Genomic DNA, 15,226 nt, shown 5'->3' on the forward strand with positions numbered 1-15,226 from the left:
GCGTGCGAGCAAGACGTCAGTGTGACAGGACATTCCATGAGGTTTTTACAATAAGTATGTACTAACATCTAAAACAGTGAAGTTCGGAGACTTGGCCGCTAAATCTTGTGTTAATCTCGTCTACTCATTCACACAAAGTGTCATTACAAGTTTTTTAGTGCTCTTAATTCAGCCTTAATCTCGTCATGTCATGATTTTAAAACTGTCATGTGTTCGTCAATGTCTTTTTTGTTTTGCGTCATCTGATTTTTGTTTTCAGTCATTAGATTTTGTACTGATGTCATGTGATTTTTGTTTTCATCCATTTGCTTGATAATAGCATCAAACATTCTGGCAATATTTGTCAACTGAAAATGCTCTGCCCCCGCCACGCCATTTGACATGACGTCACGGGCAAGAATGGGCACTGAGCTGAACTAGTGATCGGTCTATTTACGAAATTTCCATCACTAGGCATGTTAACTGCTGACTGATCGTTACTACTGGAGTCAACTCTGGAGTCATTCTCAATGTTTTGTCCAATGAATAAGTTGGATTCGGTTTGCGTCTGTTGTCTGTTGTGTTCCATTTTTGCTAGTTGTTCACGTGTTACCACCATGCTGCACGTAATGTATATTGCAAGAAAAATCTTTAAAACACATTTGAGAATGAATTCATGAAATTAATTTCGTACGGTAACAATGTTGGCTTAACTGAGCAAGAATAGCAATTAATGGTGAAATAATTAAAATTAATGACTGCTTGCCATTTTGCGTTGCACATGACACAATTCGGCCATTTTGTGGAATGGTATGACTGTATTGTTGTAATAAACTGTATGATAAAAATAAATTGGAATACGCGACCTTCCGCAAAAGCGAGTGCTACGGTTACGGAAAATTTTCACAAAGCTAGGAAGCAAGCTACAATTACTGAAAGCGCTTGTACCAGCGTGTTAATGTAAAAATGCGATGTCTTATGATGGATCCAAGTGCGCAGTGCATATTCCAGGTTTCATCAACAATTCCAATGGCTCGACTTCTTGTTTGGTCTTTACAAATATTCAATGGCAATGGCTCGTCAGATATGATCCCATTATACATGCAACAAAGAAAAACAATGTAGCAAATACAATGAAAGGTCCAGACACGAAGTCGCCAGTTTGCTTTTATCGCGGCTTTTCCAGTCTGGTATGAGAATATCAGAGAACAGACAAATAATAATAAATACTGATAGTAGTATGTGATCAGAGTATACAAACTATGGGCGCTTGACAATGGCTTATTGCGTAACGTCCGTTCATTGTAAGTTTGACTGTGAGTAATTTTTCTGAAAATATTTCGTTATCGGATTTCGGAGACTGAATAATTCCAAAGCATTGGTTTGTACTGGACCTTTGATATAATTTGTAACACGGAACCTCTAGCCTTGCCAAGACGCCGTTTAATTGGAACAATAGTTTGCAACATAAATGAAAAACAAGATTAAATAATATCACTGTATTCACAAAATATTATATTAAATTAAATTACATAGACACTTACATTAGTCCTGTTGCTGTGTGCAACTATGAGTACGCCTAGTGAGACTGCGTTTCAATAAAATAGCTGTGTGCCAAAAAATTATCTGCAGCGATGGCAGATATGCGTCCTATCTGGACGGCTACCAGAACAAAAAAGGTGCCTTCCTCTCGGAAGACAACTGAACTGCGCAATTATTGTAATGTTTCAACAGTTGCACGCCACAATCGATACAATCGCTTATACTAATTAATATCTTAAGTAATACTTTATCTATATTCTGAACTTACATCTACGTTTTTGCAATACATCCACGCCCATCTTGCAAATGTGCCTTTAAAAGCCTTAGAGACCTTCAAGCGTGTCTCTTCATTCCTTAGTATTTCCATATCGCACTTCTCTGGGTATTGATTATTCCTGACTTACATCTTAAACTTCAGCCTACTCTTCATCACTACTACATTGTGATCTGAGTCTATATCTGTTGCTGGGTACGAACTGCAATGCAGCATCTGATTTCGGAATCTCTGTCTGACCATGATGTAATCTAACTGCAAACTTCCCGTATCACCTGGCCTTTTGCAAGCACGCCTCCTCTTCTTGTGATTCTTGAACAGAGTATTCGCTATTACTAGCTGAAATTTATCACACCGCTTGATTAGTCTTTCTCCTCTCTCATTTCTTGTCCCAAGCCCATATTCTCTTGTAGCCGTTTCTTCTACTCCTTCCCCTGCAAATTTATTCCAGTCCCCTATGACTATTATATTTTATCTCCCTTTACATACTGTATAACCCATTCAATATGCTCATATACTTTCTCTTAATCTTCTGCACGCGGCGTCGCCATGAATACCTGACCTATCGTTATCGTTGTTGGTTTGCTGTAGATTCTGATAATAACAACTATACCACTGAACTGATCACAGTAACACACTCTCTGCCCTACCTTCCTAGTCATAAAGAATCCTACTCCCGTTATACTATTTTCTGCTGCTGTTGATATTAACCTATACTCATCTGACCAGAAGTCCTTGTCTTCTTTTCACTTCACTTCACTGACTCCTACTACACTAGTGGCCATTAAAATTGCTACAATAAGAAGAATTGCAGATGATAAACGGGTATTCATTGGACAAATATATTATACTAGAACTGACATGTGATTACATTTTCACGCAATGTGGGTGCATAGATCCTAAGAAATCAGTACCCAGAACAACCACGTCTGGCCGTAATAACGGCCTTGATAAGCCTGGACATTGAGTCAAACAGATCTTGGATGGCGTGTACAGGTACAGCTGCCCATGCAGCTTCAACACGATACCACAGTTCATCAAGAGTAGTGACTGCCGTATTGTGACAAGCCAGTTGCTCGGCCACCATTGACCAGATGTTTTCAGTTGGTGAGAGATCTGGAGAATGTGCTGGCCAGGGCAGCAGTCGAACACTTCCTGTATCCAGAAAGGCCCGTACAGCACCTGCAACATGCGGTCGTGTATTATCCTGCTGAAATGTAGGGTTTCGCAGGGATCGAATGGAGGGTAGAGCCATGGGTCGTAACACATCTGAAATGTAACGTCCACTGTTCATAGTACCGTCAATGCGAATAAGAGGTGACCGAGACGTGTAACCAATGGCACCCCATATCATCACGCTGGGTGATACGCCAGTATGGCGATGACGAATACACGCTTCCAATGTGCGTTCACCGGGATGTCGCCAAACACGGACGCGACCATCATGATGCTGTAAACAGAACCTGGATTCATCCGAAAAAAATGACGTTTTGCGATTCGTGCACCCAGGTTCGTCGTTGAGTACACCATCGCAGGCGCCCCTGTCTGTGATGCAGCTTCAAGGGTAACCGCAGCCATGGTCTCCGAGCTGATAGTCCATGCTTCTGCAAACGTCGTCAAACTGTTCGTGCAGATGGTTGTTGTCTCGCAAACGTCCCCATCTGTTGACTCAGGGATCGAGACGTGGCTGCACCATCCGTTACAGCCATGCGGATAAGATGCCTGTCATCTCGACTGCTAGTGATACGAGGCCTTTGGGGTCAAGCACGGCGTTCCGTATTACCCTCCTGAACCCACCGATTTTTATATTCTGCTAACAGTCATTGGATCTCTATCAACGCCAGCAGCAATGTCGCGAGACGATAAACCGCAATCGCGATAGGCTACAATCCGACCTTTATCGAAGTCGGAAACGTGATGGTACGCATTTCTCCTCTTTACACGAGGCATCACAACAACGTTTCAGCAGGCAACGCCGGTCAACTGCTGTTTGTGTATGAGAAATCGGTTGGAAACTTTCCTCATGTCAGCACGTTGTAGGTGTCGCGACCGGCGCCAACCTTGTGTGAATGCTCTGAAAAGCTAATCATTTGCATATCACAGCATCTTCTTCCTGTCGGTTAAATTTCTCGTCTGTAGCACGTCATCTTCGTGGTGTAGCTTTTTTAATGGCCAGTAGTGTATATCTAGATTTAGCCTTTGCATTTCCCTTCCCTCTATAGCTAAGGTGTTGCCGGTGCATAATTTTGCACACGAACTGGCTTCTCGATTATGTTCCATAAATGCTCAATGGGATTCAGGTCGGGTGATCTGGATAGCCAAATCATTCGTTCGAATTGTCCACAATGTTCTTCAAAGCAACTGAGAAGAAACGTGGCACAGTGCCATCGATGTTTAGGAGTATGAAGTCCATGGATGCGAATGGTCTTCAAGTAGCCGAACATAACCATTTACAGTCAATGATCGGTTCAGCTGTACCAGAAAACCAGTCCATTTCATGCAAACACAGCCCACACCATTATAGAGCCACCACCAGCTTGTCCAGTGCCTTGTTGACAACTTTGGTCCATGGCACTGTGTGGTCTGCGGCACATTAGAACCTCACCATCGGCTCTTACCTACCAAATTCAGGACTCATCTGACCAGGTCACGGTTTTCTGTCATCTAGAGTCCACCTCATATGGTCACGATCCCATGAGAGGCGCTGCAGACGATGTCGTGCTTTTAGCAAAGGCACTTTCATTGGTAGTCTGTGCCACAGACCATTTGCGTCAAATTTCGGCGGACTGTCCTAACGGATACGTTCGTCGTACGTCCCACATTAATGTCTGCTGTTATTTCAGGTAGTGTTGCTTGTCTGTTAGCACTGACAACTCTACGCAAACGCCGCTGCTCTCAGTCGTTAAGTGAAGACCGCCGACCACTGCGTTGTCTGTGGTGAGAGGCAATTCCTGAAATGTGGTGTTCTCAGCACACACTTGACACTATGGATCTTGGATTACTGAATTCCCTAATGATTTCCGAAATGGAATGGCCCATGAGTCTAGCTCCAACTATCATTCCGCGTTCAGAGTCTGTTAATTCCCGTCGTGTGGCAATTATCATGTACAAATGACAGCTTCGCCAATGCACTGCCCTTTTATACCTTATGCACGCGATGTTACCGCCATATGTGCGCATCACTATCCCATGACTTTGTCACCTCGATATACATGTTAGGTGTTACAGAAGAGCTATATTATAAATGTTATCTGCGTCACACTTTGTTGTAACTTACTTAGCTCTGATGTGGTTCAGTAGCGGGATAAATTAGCCATTTGCCTTTGAGCTTGTTAGAGAAATGGGGTGCCAATGAGTTCGTTGACGACACCGCTGCTCTTGTGTCCGCTCCGATTCGGATTGCTTGCCCATTAATTTCAAGTTCGATCATCATTTTGGTTGATGACCCATTCATCGGCATATCAGGCTTTATGACAAAGTTGTCTGTTGCGCCATGGCTCTCGTCGGCCTGACTTGCTATAAGTACAATACTCGGCGTCACAACGTGGGCGTTGTTTACACTTTTGATTGACATACTTGTTGAAAGGTGATTTATAAAATCTGTAAATACAGGGACGAGAAGGGGCGGCTGCGATGAGCCGCATTCGCTGATCCCAACGGTGGTCCACAGTCTCTTCTATCGAAGCGTCTGCCAACGTAACAGCAGATGAGCTAGAAGTTAACTTAAATGCTACTATGCGACGTATTTGTGGAGCAGCTATGGATACCGTTAAGGATGACGAGTCTTGCTTGCCATCGGCTGAGTAACGACGTCGATTACGTGGAATGTCATGCAAATCGATATTGTTTTCGGAAATTTGCTGCAGAGATGTACATTATGTGATCAAAAGTATCCGGAGACCTGGCTGAAAATGACTTACAAGTTCGTGGCTCCCTCCATCGGTAATACTGGAATTCAATATGGGGTTGGCCCACCCTTAGCCTTGATGACAGCTTCCGCCCTCGCAGACATACGTTCAATCAGGTGCTGGAAGGTTTCTTGGGGAATGGCAGTCCATTCTTCACGGAGTGCTGCACTGTGGAGAGGTATCAATGTCGGTCGGTGAGGCCTGCCACGAAGTCGGTGTTCCAAACATCCCAGAGGTGTTCTATAGGATTCAGGTCAGACTCTGTGCAGGCCAGTCCATTACAGGGATGTTATTGTCGTGTAACCACTCAGCCACAGGTGCTCGATCGTGTTGAAAGACAATCGGCATTCCCGATTCGCTCAACAGTGGGAAGCAAGAAGGTGTTTAAAACACCAATGTAGGACTGTGCTGCGATTGTGTCACCCAAAACAACAAGGGGTGCAAGAGCCCTCCACGAAAAACACAACCACACCATAACACCACCGCCTCCGAATTTTACTGTTGGCACTACACACGCTGGCAGATGACGTTCACCGGGCATTCGCCATACCCACACCCTGCCATCGGATCGCCACATTGTGTACCGTGATTCGTCACTCCACACAAAGTTTTTCCGCTGTTTGATCGTCCAATGTTTAGGCTCCTTACACCAAGCGAGGCGTCTTTTGGCATTTACCGGCGTGATGTGTGGCTTATGGGCAGCCGCCCGACAGTGAAATACAAGTTTTCTTACCTCCCGCCTAACGGCGATAGTACTTGCAGTGGATCCTGATGCAGTTTGAAATTCCTGTTTGATGGTCTGGATAGATGTCTGTCTATTACCCATTACGACCCTCTTCAACTGTTGGCGGTCTCTGTCAGTCAAGAGACGAGGTCGGCCTGTACGCTTCTGTGTCGTCGTATGTGTCCCATTTATCACATAGGAAACAGTGGACCTAGGGATGTTTAGGAGTATAGAAATCTCGCGTACAGACGTATGACACAAGTGACACCCAATCGCCTGACCGCGTTCGAAGTCCTTGAGTTCCGCGGAGCTCCCTATACTGCTCTCTCACGATGTCTAATGACTACTGGGCTCGCTGATATGGAGAACCTGACAGTAGTTGGCAGCACAATGCACCTAATATGAAAAACGTATGTTTTTGGTGGTGTCCGGATACCTTTGATCACATAATGTATCTATTTCAGACGCTTGCACTAGCTGCAGTACCTCTCCGGAAGATCGGTATGAAGTAGATAATGCTTCGTAATGAACCTGCTTATCTGTGACTAAGCGGATAATGACGTCATGTACACATAGTCGTATTTAGTCTTAGGCACACAAGGCAGCTGCCTAGGGCGGCAGATTTAAAGGGGCGATAGGGGGTACAAGCTGTTACTGTTTTTAACACGTTTTATTCACAGCTCTTGAAAATAACAGGTGAACTTAACTCACAATGACTAATGTTAACATTGGCAGCATTAGGCTCAAATTTCATGAACGCTATGGTCAGGCAACAGTGATGTTACGTCGCGGCAGTGTGTTCACTATTTACTTTATTCAGTGTCCTTCTCATGTGGTATACGTTAAGAAGGCTAATCTCTTTGATCGCAATTAAGCTTTTTAATGGGAGACTTCGCCAACAGTGGCATAGGACTAGCCAGTGTCGACACTCAACAATACCCATTCAAAATTCAAGGAATATACCGCCAGTCATGTTAACAGCTGGCCCCTTGGCTGAAAGTTTAATTTAATTTGAAGCTGTAAAGAGAGCAGTAATTTAGTGTTTGGTCTGTGATCCAAATTTTAGTGTAAATTAAATCGAATGACAGTCGGGGAGGAGTAATTAGTTCTCGGGACCGGAAACTGTCTAAAGATAAGGCAATAAGGAAAGAGGAAATTCTGTGAAAGAGTGCAAAAATCGATGTGCTAAGCAACTTTGGGCTCCTAACAAGGGAACCTCCCCATCGCACCCCCCTCAGATTTAGTTATAAGTTGGCACAGTGGATAAGCCTTGAAAAACTGAACACAGATCAATCGAGAAAACAGGAAGAAGTTGTGTGGAACTATGAAAAAAATAAGCAAAATATTCAAACTGAGTAGTCCATGCGCAAGATAGGCAACATCAAGGATGATTTGAGACCAGGAGCTCCGTGGTCCCGTGGTTAGCGTGTGCAGGTGCGGAACGAGAGGTACGTGGTTCAAGTCTTCCTTCGAGAGTAAATTTCTATTTTTTATTTTCAGACAATTATCAAAGTTCAGGCACTCACACATAATCAAATTCGCTCTCCAAAATTCCAGGACATGTTCAGATTTGCTTGGAGATATGCAGGATTTGACGGTCTACACACGGAAAAATTTGAAAACGTTAAAAACATGTTTTGACAGAGCACAGGGAAAATTATGCGACTGTGAAACTGTTGGATTCATTTGTTGCAGTTTATGTGACAAACTCTTATGTTTTCATCACTTTTTTTGGGAGTAATTCTCACATCCACAATAAAAACCTAAATCGGGCAAGGTAGAAGAATCTTTTTGCCCATTCGCCAAGTGTACAAGTTAGGTGGGTCGACAACATATTCCTGTCATGTGACGCACATGCCCTCACCAGTGTCGTATAGAATATATCAGACGTGTTTTCCTGTGGAGAAATCGGTTGACCTATGACCTTGCGATCAAATGTTTTCCCATTGGAGAGGCACGTCCTTTCGTCTACTAATCGCACGGTTTTGCGGTGCGGTCGCAAAACACAGACACTAAACTTATTACAGTGAACAGAGACGTCAATGAACAAATGGACAGATCATAATTTTGCGAAAATAAAGAAAAATTTGTCACTTGAGGGGAGACTTGAACCAAAGACCTCTCGTTTCGCAGCTGCACACGCTAACCTCGGGACCACGGCGCTCCTGAGTTCAGAGCTACCTTGATGTTGTTATCTATCTTCGCATGGACTACTCATTTTGTATATTTTGCTTATTTTTTCTTAGTTCAACACAACTTCTTCCTGTTTTCTCGATTGATCTGTGTTCAGTTTTTCAAGGCCTATCCGCTGTGCCAACTTATAACTAAATCTGAGGGGGGTGCGATGGGGAGGTTCCCTTGTAAGTAATTTTCCTGAAAGAGACAACACGGAACTATTGAAATGTGCTAGAACACTGCAGCTCCATTACAAAGGCGCCTTGGAAGAATTTTCGAGTGATGGGGTTATTCATGTTGAAGCATACGTGAAGAGCAACGTAATAAAAACCTCCTCCCTAAGTACTTTGTGAAAAGTCTTGCGTGAAACCACATTCAAGAGTTGTTTCCCATTTTGGAGACTGCACCAGGAGTATTTTTGTCAACCGCTGCAACCAATTGTTCGGCCGAGCACTCTTTCTCACTCGTCAAAAGGCACGAGAGTTATTTGCGATCATCTACGTCGCAGGATCTAGTCAACAGTCTTACCGATCTCTCCATGTATTCTGAAATAACATAGCAACTAAACTGTGAAGATATGATCGACGGGTCTGCTGCAAAGAGACTATGCCATAAACAGCTTGCCTGGCTTGAGTGTGTGAGTGAGTCTAATATGCACGTATTATCATTACTAATATTACGATTATTAATTTTAGCAGCAGCAGTCGTAGTATTTAGTTGCCTACAACATATGTTGTATTGTATTGTATGTTAACCGGGGGCCTAGAAACGACGGAGAGGCTCCATCCCGCCGGAGCCGCAGTTGTCCACAACCCCACGACGACTACCGCAGTCTACTTCACCCCTCCGCCACCCCACACCAAACCACTCTTTCAGGGTTATTGTGCGGTACGGCCTCCGGTGGATCCCCCCCCCCCCCTCCCCCCAGGGATCGACTCACACCAGACGGGTGTAACCCCTATGTTTGCGTGGTAGAGTAATGGTGGTGTATGCGTACGTGGGGAACTTGTTTGCGCAGCAATCGCCGACATAGTGTAGCTGAGGCGGAATAAGGGGAACCAGCCCGCATTCGACGAGGCAGATGGAAAACCGCCAAAAAACCGTCCACAGACTGGCCGGCTCACCGGACCTCGACACAAGTCCGCCGAGCGGATTCGCGCCAGGGACCAGGTGCTCCTTCCCACTCCGGAAAGATGTGCGTTAGACCGCACGGCTAACTGGACGGGCTGCAATATACGTTACTTGGTAGAACATTTATGTTGAAATGAGAGGTGGAAGCATTTTTTCTATTTAGGTGCAGCGAATAGCTAAATTCGCCCCTGCATCGATAAGCCAATTTGCATAGGAAACATAGGCTACACATCCTAAATTACATTGTCGAGAGGCAACTTGCAGTTTTTTGTATCGAGTCGCATATGCCGACCCGAATGTTTTATGTATTGTTTGAAGTTGTATCTAGACGCAATAGCGTGATGAAACACATTTTTATTTGCATACAGTATAAACGGTGGTCTGAAAGAATCTGAAAAGCTTGTAAGGTGTTGCAGGTTAGATTGTACTGAGAGATAACTGTTAAGGAAGAAATTCGACACATTGTGCCGTTTCCGCGTAATTTAGCATTGAAGTTAGACAGTCAGGTCGTTGGTCACGCAAAGTCAAGCACTTGCACTCGCTAAAATGCGGCAATGCACGACTGTCTATGGGTCTGTTGAAATGCTCATTACCAGTTAAAATATACGTTCTTCGAAAGTGATAAATTTAAGCTAGATAAGAAAAAACTGCGTTTGTTCGATTTGCGGAAACCAAAGGAGGAAAGAAAGACACGACCTCTGCCAGGCCGCTTGAATTTGCACTCGACGACCTGACTGAGTAACTTCAATGCTAAAGAATTCGGAAATGGTGCAACGTATCGAATGTTTTATTAACAGTTGTTTCTCAGCACAATCTACTTGCAACACCCTTACAAGCTTTTCAAACTTTTCTGACCATGCTCTAAGTTTGCAAGACACCTCTAACACAAACCAATAACATAAATTTATTGCCCATAGTGTGAATTTTCGAAATGTATTTCTAGCTACCGAGTTTTCTCTTCCACAATTGATGTTTGCTCCTACGTAAGCGGTGAACAGTTCGCGAAACGTGCATCGTTTTAAAATTTCCGTTAATGCGCGCGAAGCGATTTTATGTGCTGTGAAACAAAGGAGCTTTCCATTGTGCTGGAAGATGCTCAATTACTTTACTTACTTAAGCGCATAGTGTACTTATTAGCTGCATAGAGACAGATAAATGATGATATCTGCGTTAGAAAAAATTTATAAACTGCTGTACCGATTCATTCACCAATCTGTGTACAGGAACGTGAATGTGTCGTTACTCATTCTCAACATTCGAACCATTTGGGGCCTGCAGAACCTGGGAGTAGAATAATCTTTCAGCAGTGACCAAGTCGCATTTTTTCGACAACCCATGTCATTTAACTGCATTGATAAAATAATTTCAGACCCATCAACTGTCGTGCATACGATTTCCCCCCCTACAGTCTCCTTCTCCTCTTGATCTTCCTCCTTACTTGACCACCTACATCCGTAAGGAAACTATAGTATATATTACAAAATTACTTATAACCGCGAAACCGCACATTAGATTTACAGACACCATTCGTGTAGAACAACTAACGATCGGAAACTAAATGTTTGATAGGGACTGAAAAATCAGTTAAGGAGTAACATGAAAACATTACAGCGAAACATGACAGCGTAAATTATTGAGCATGTAATCGTAATTATTAGACGTAGGATAGTTAGATAGCCGTCAATATGATGGAGCAACGCGCACATATGGTAATGTAGACACAAATGTTTATCGCATCACTCCTTGTTAAAGACCATCATCACAGAACGTGGTAGTCCACATGCGGATGTTTGTATTTCTGCGCGTCTATATAGACACATGTGATTGCCGTATGTAGCTCTGTTGACGTCCTACATCCCCTCCGGAAAACATATCGATTTATACCTGTGTGTGTCTGTGTGTGTGTGTGTGTGTGTGTATGTGTGTGTGTGTGTGTGTGTGTGAGAGAGAGAGAGAGAGAGAGTGAGAGAGAGAGACCAGGGCTCATTTAATGGATATTGTGTTCAATTTTCTACTCATTGTATTGCTGACGAAAGAATCTGCTTTTAACGTGATTTATACATGCCTATGAATCAATAACGTGGAGTAAGTAAGCAAGTGGATAGTCCAATGATATAAACATAAGTTTCTAATATTCTTTCACTTCAGTATTTCTGGTAGCAAGAATTTTAATTTCGCAACGAACAAATGAAATTCCAATAAATTAAAAATGTATTATCTTCATGAATTTAAACTAAGACAGTACTGTATTAACTAAATGAAACACTTATTATCCTTGTTTCACAAAGCTTCTTATTTCTATACTGTCTAGGTTTCGGGTTGCAAACCCATTTTCTAGTACATAACTGACCCCAAAGATAAGAACCACCCAAAGATAAACATACCAACTTTTTAAACTATCGATTCGTCTGTTAAGCTGTAAACGTTATCTTTGTTGACAGTTTTGACAAAATTACATGTGGATTTATAAAATTCATTGTTGTATTTATTGTTTCTTTGAGCAGCTACCAGAAAGCAACTTCAAAGCAGTAGAAGACGTGCGTTACTGTGCATGCACACCTACAATGACGTATGGACACTGTGCACTGCGTTAGTACAGGGACAAGGGGGGCATGGCCCTACTCTGCATTGTTGTCAAATTTATTCAATATGGTGGATCCAAGATGACGACGATTGATATGGCAATGTCGCAATGACGTCATGGCAGAAAGTTCAAATTTTAATGGGAAAATAGGTCAGTTGGGCTACCTCCACTAACCAAACACCCCTTCCCATCCCCCTTCCTCTCCCCAGAAAAAGGCGAGGAGTTCAAATTTTGGCGGAAAAAGGTCACTTCACCTGCCTCCACTAACCTAAGAAAATGGAGGCAAAATTTTGGTGGGAAAATAGGTCACTTGGACTACCTCTGCTAAAGTCATCCACCCACCACCTCTTCCTTGGAATTGGCGGGAGGAGGACTTCAAATGGTTCAAATGGCTCTGAGCACTATGGGACTTAACTTCGGAGGTCATCAGTCCCCTAGAACTTAGAACTACCTACACCTAACTAACCAATCACACACATCCATGCCGAGGCAGGATTCGAACCTGTGACTGTAGCGGTCGCGCAGTTCCAGACTGTAGCGCCTAGAACCGCTCGGCCACTCTGGCCGGCGAAGAGGACTCAGCCTGCGATGGGCTGCTGGTTAGGATGGATGTAAATTTTTATTTTGTGTGCAATGTTTGTTTAAACAATTTGAGTTGTCATAGGCAGTGGCTCTATCCAGTGTGTTCACCATGAGGTCCAGAGTTCAACTGACCTAGTACACAGTACTGCCACCAGAGGGCGCTGTCATCCCTTGGCGGTATGGAGAAAATGGCGGGAAAAGGACTCAGTCTGTGTCCAGGTGCTGGAGAGAGGAAGGAGTGTACTTTATTTATTTTGGAACAGTTTATTTAGGGAGGGATTTCACATAGTTTATTTATTACACTGATACAAAACACTCGCCCTGACATACTTGGGGTCACAATAAATACCCTGCAGACCTGCAAACTACTCGTAAATTATCAAAATAATGCACTATCCTGATGTACAGACACGCAAACAACTCGTAATTTGTCAAAATAATGCATGTATAATGCTCTGCAGACACGCTCACTAATAATAAACTGTCGAAATAATGCATTGCACAGCCTACAGACCTGCAAACTACACGTATATTACCGAAATAACGCGGTACACTGACGTACAGACATGCAAACAACTCGTAAATTTTCAAAAAATAATGCGTGTATAACACTCTGCCAACACTCTCACAACGCTTCAACAGCCGAAAATAATGCAGTGTGCAAACACTCATTGCACGTAATAATGCTTTCAAACTATTGTCAACTGCGACGCATCAGCGAACTGTTCCCTACAGAGGCCCCAGAATGCACAAGCTGGCGCGGAGTGATCATGTCGGTCCAGCTTGTGGGCTGCCTCCAGCCATACATGTGTTTCCTAACCATCGTTGCTGGCACGATAATGTATAGCCTTTGTACCTGCGGTCCAGCAAAGACCTAATTGCCAAGCGACTCACCATCACAAGTGCAGCTAAAAGGTTTTCAGTGTTATACTGAAGTCACAGGTCTATGTAAATGAGAGCCAAGTCTCCATCTGGATGCACTATAGAAATCTGCTGCAATGCTTTGCAGAATAACACAGGATACAATCTTCCTAGAGATCCTAACAGGACAGCCCATCCCACATGCAAGATGCTTTGGACTGCATGCACATGTTTACCTGTCCAATGTGGCTGACGCATATACATGAGATGTTTGCGTAGCATGGCTGGAATTTTCGGTGTCCTACAGCTACAGGTCTGGAGATGTCCTAATGCCACAATGATGGATGGACAGCATCACGCCAGAGATGGATGGTCTGCTTGAACAACTGAACAGAGAATACATTACCTTACTATCAGAACTTTCTGTAGATACCTTGCCCCCATCTTGTTCGAACAACTCTGTAAAGGCTCCTATGTCTGAGCACATAGGATGTCTTGTGAATGAATGGAGTATTCTGATTGGCTCTTACTGAATTTACCCGCCGAACTGGTGCTTCTGCCAATGTGGGAGCTGTGTCCGTCATTTCTTTCTGCATACTACACTTTCAGCAGCAAAACTGTTTTGTACAGGTCGCCATATTGCACTGACAGTTATACCCTGCAAAAGTGGTCTGCAGATCGTCAAATACAGACAGACACTTCCTCAAGTGCACTGCTCTGCCATTCACGACGGAAGCTTGAATATTTCGTGTCAAACCAATCTCCAAGTACCATATTGATGTAGTAAACACACAGTTCGTATCCTGCGCCATACAAAATCGCCACTCCTGTATCCTGCATTTAGTAGTATCAACCACCAGACATTTGTACATATACTGTGAAGACAGACAGCATAAGCATCTGCATGCACTGTATATATTCCTCACAGCACTAGATATTTCCCGTAAGGTCAGGCGGTCATCCACTGCAGCTGACAGTCACAAGTCATCCACCACCGCACACACACTGGCCCGATGCGTGACCAGAACGCCCTCAATGGACCAAGGTCACTCTTCAGACTCTTGTACAAAGCTTGGGTCGGTTCCCCTCCTCACAAAGGCTTACTGTTTCTGGCCCCGACTGCTTGCATTCTACACCCATCTCCAGACTCTGAGATTACAAGATGTATTTTCACATGGTTCGCCAGAATATCATACCATTTTCGCGATACTTTTCGATATCAAGCACTTAGCAGTATGCTACCGATCGCTTGCACACTGTAATTCCGAGGATATAGACTGGAAATTTTTCTCTAGAAAACCTAAAACTTTAGCGAGGTGGAGTGTGCTGTAAACCACTGAGTAACTAGAAACTTATCCGATCTGTGAAGACCTTTACGTGAAAAAAAATAAAAATAAAAAAATAAAAATAAAATTAAAAAAAAACCATAGAGGGAACATATTTCCATTCGCGAATGCCGGTGTCGG

Source organism: Schistocerca americana, chromosome 4, assembly GCF_021461395.2.
Source record: "Schistocerca americana isolate TAMUIC-IGC-003095 chromosome 4, iqSchAmer2.1, whole genome shotgun sequence".
In the NCBI taxonomy this organism is placed as follows: domain Eukaryota; kingdom Metazoa; phylum Arthropoda; class Insecta; order Orthoptera; family Acrididae; genus Schistocerca; species Schistocerca americana.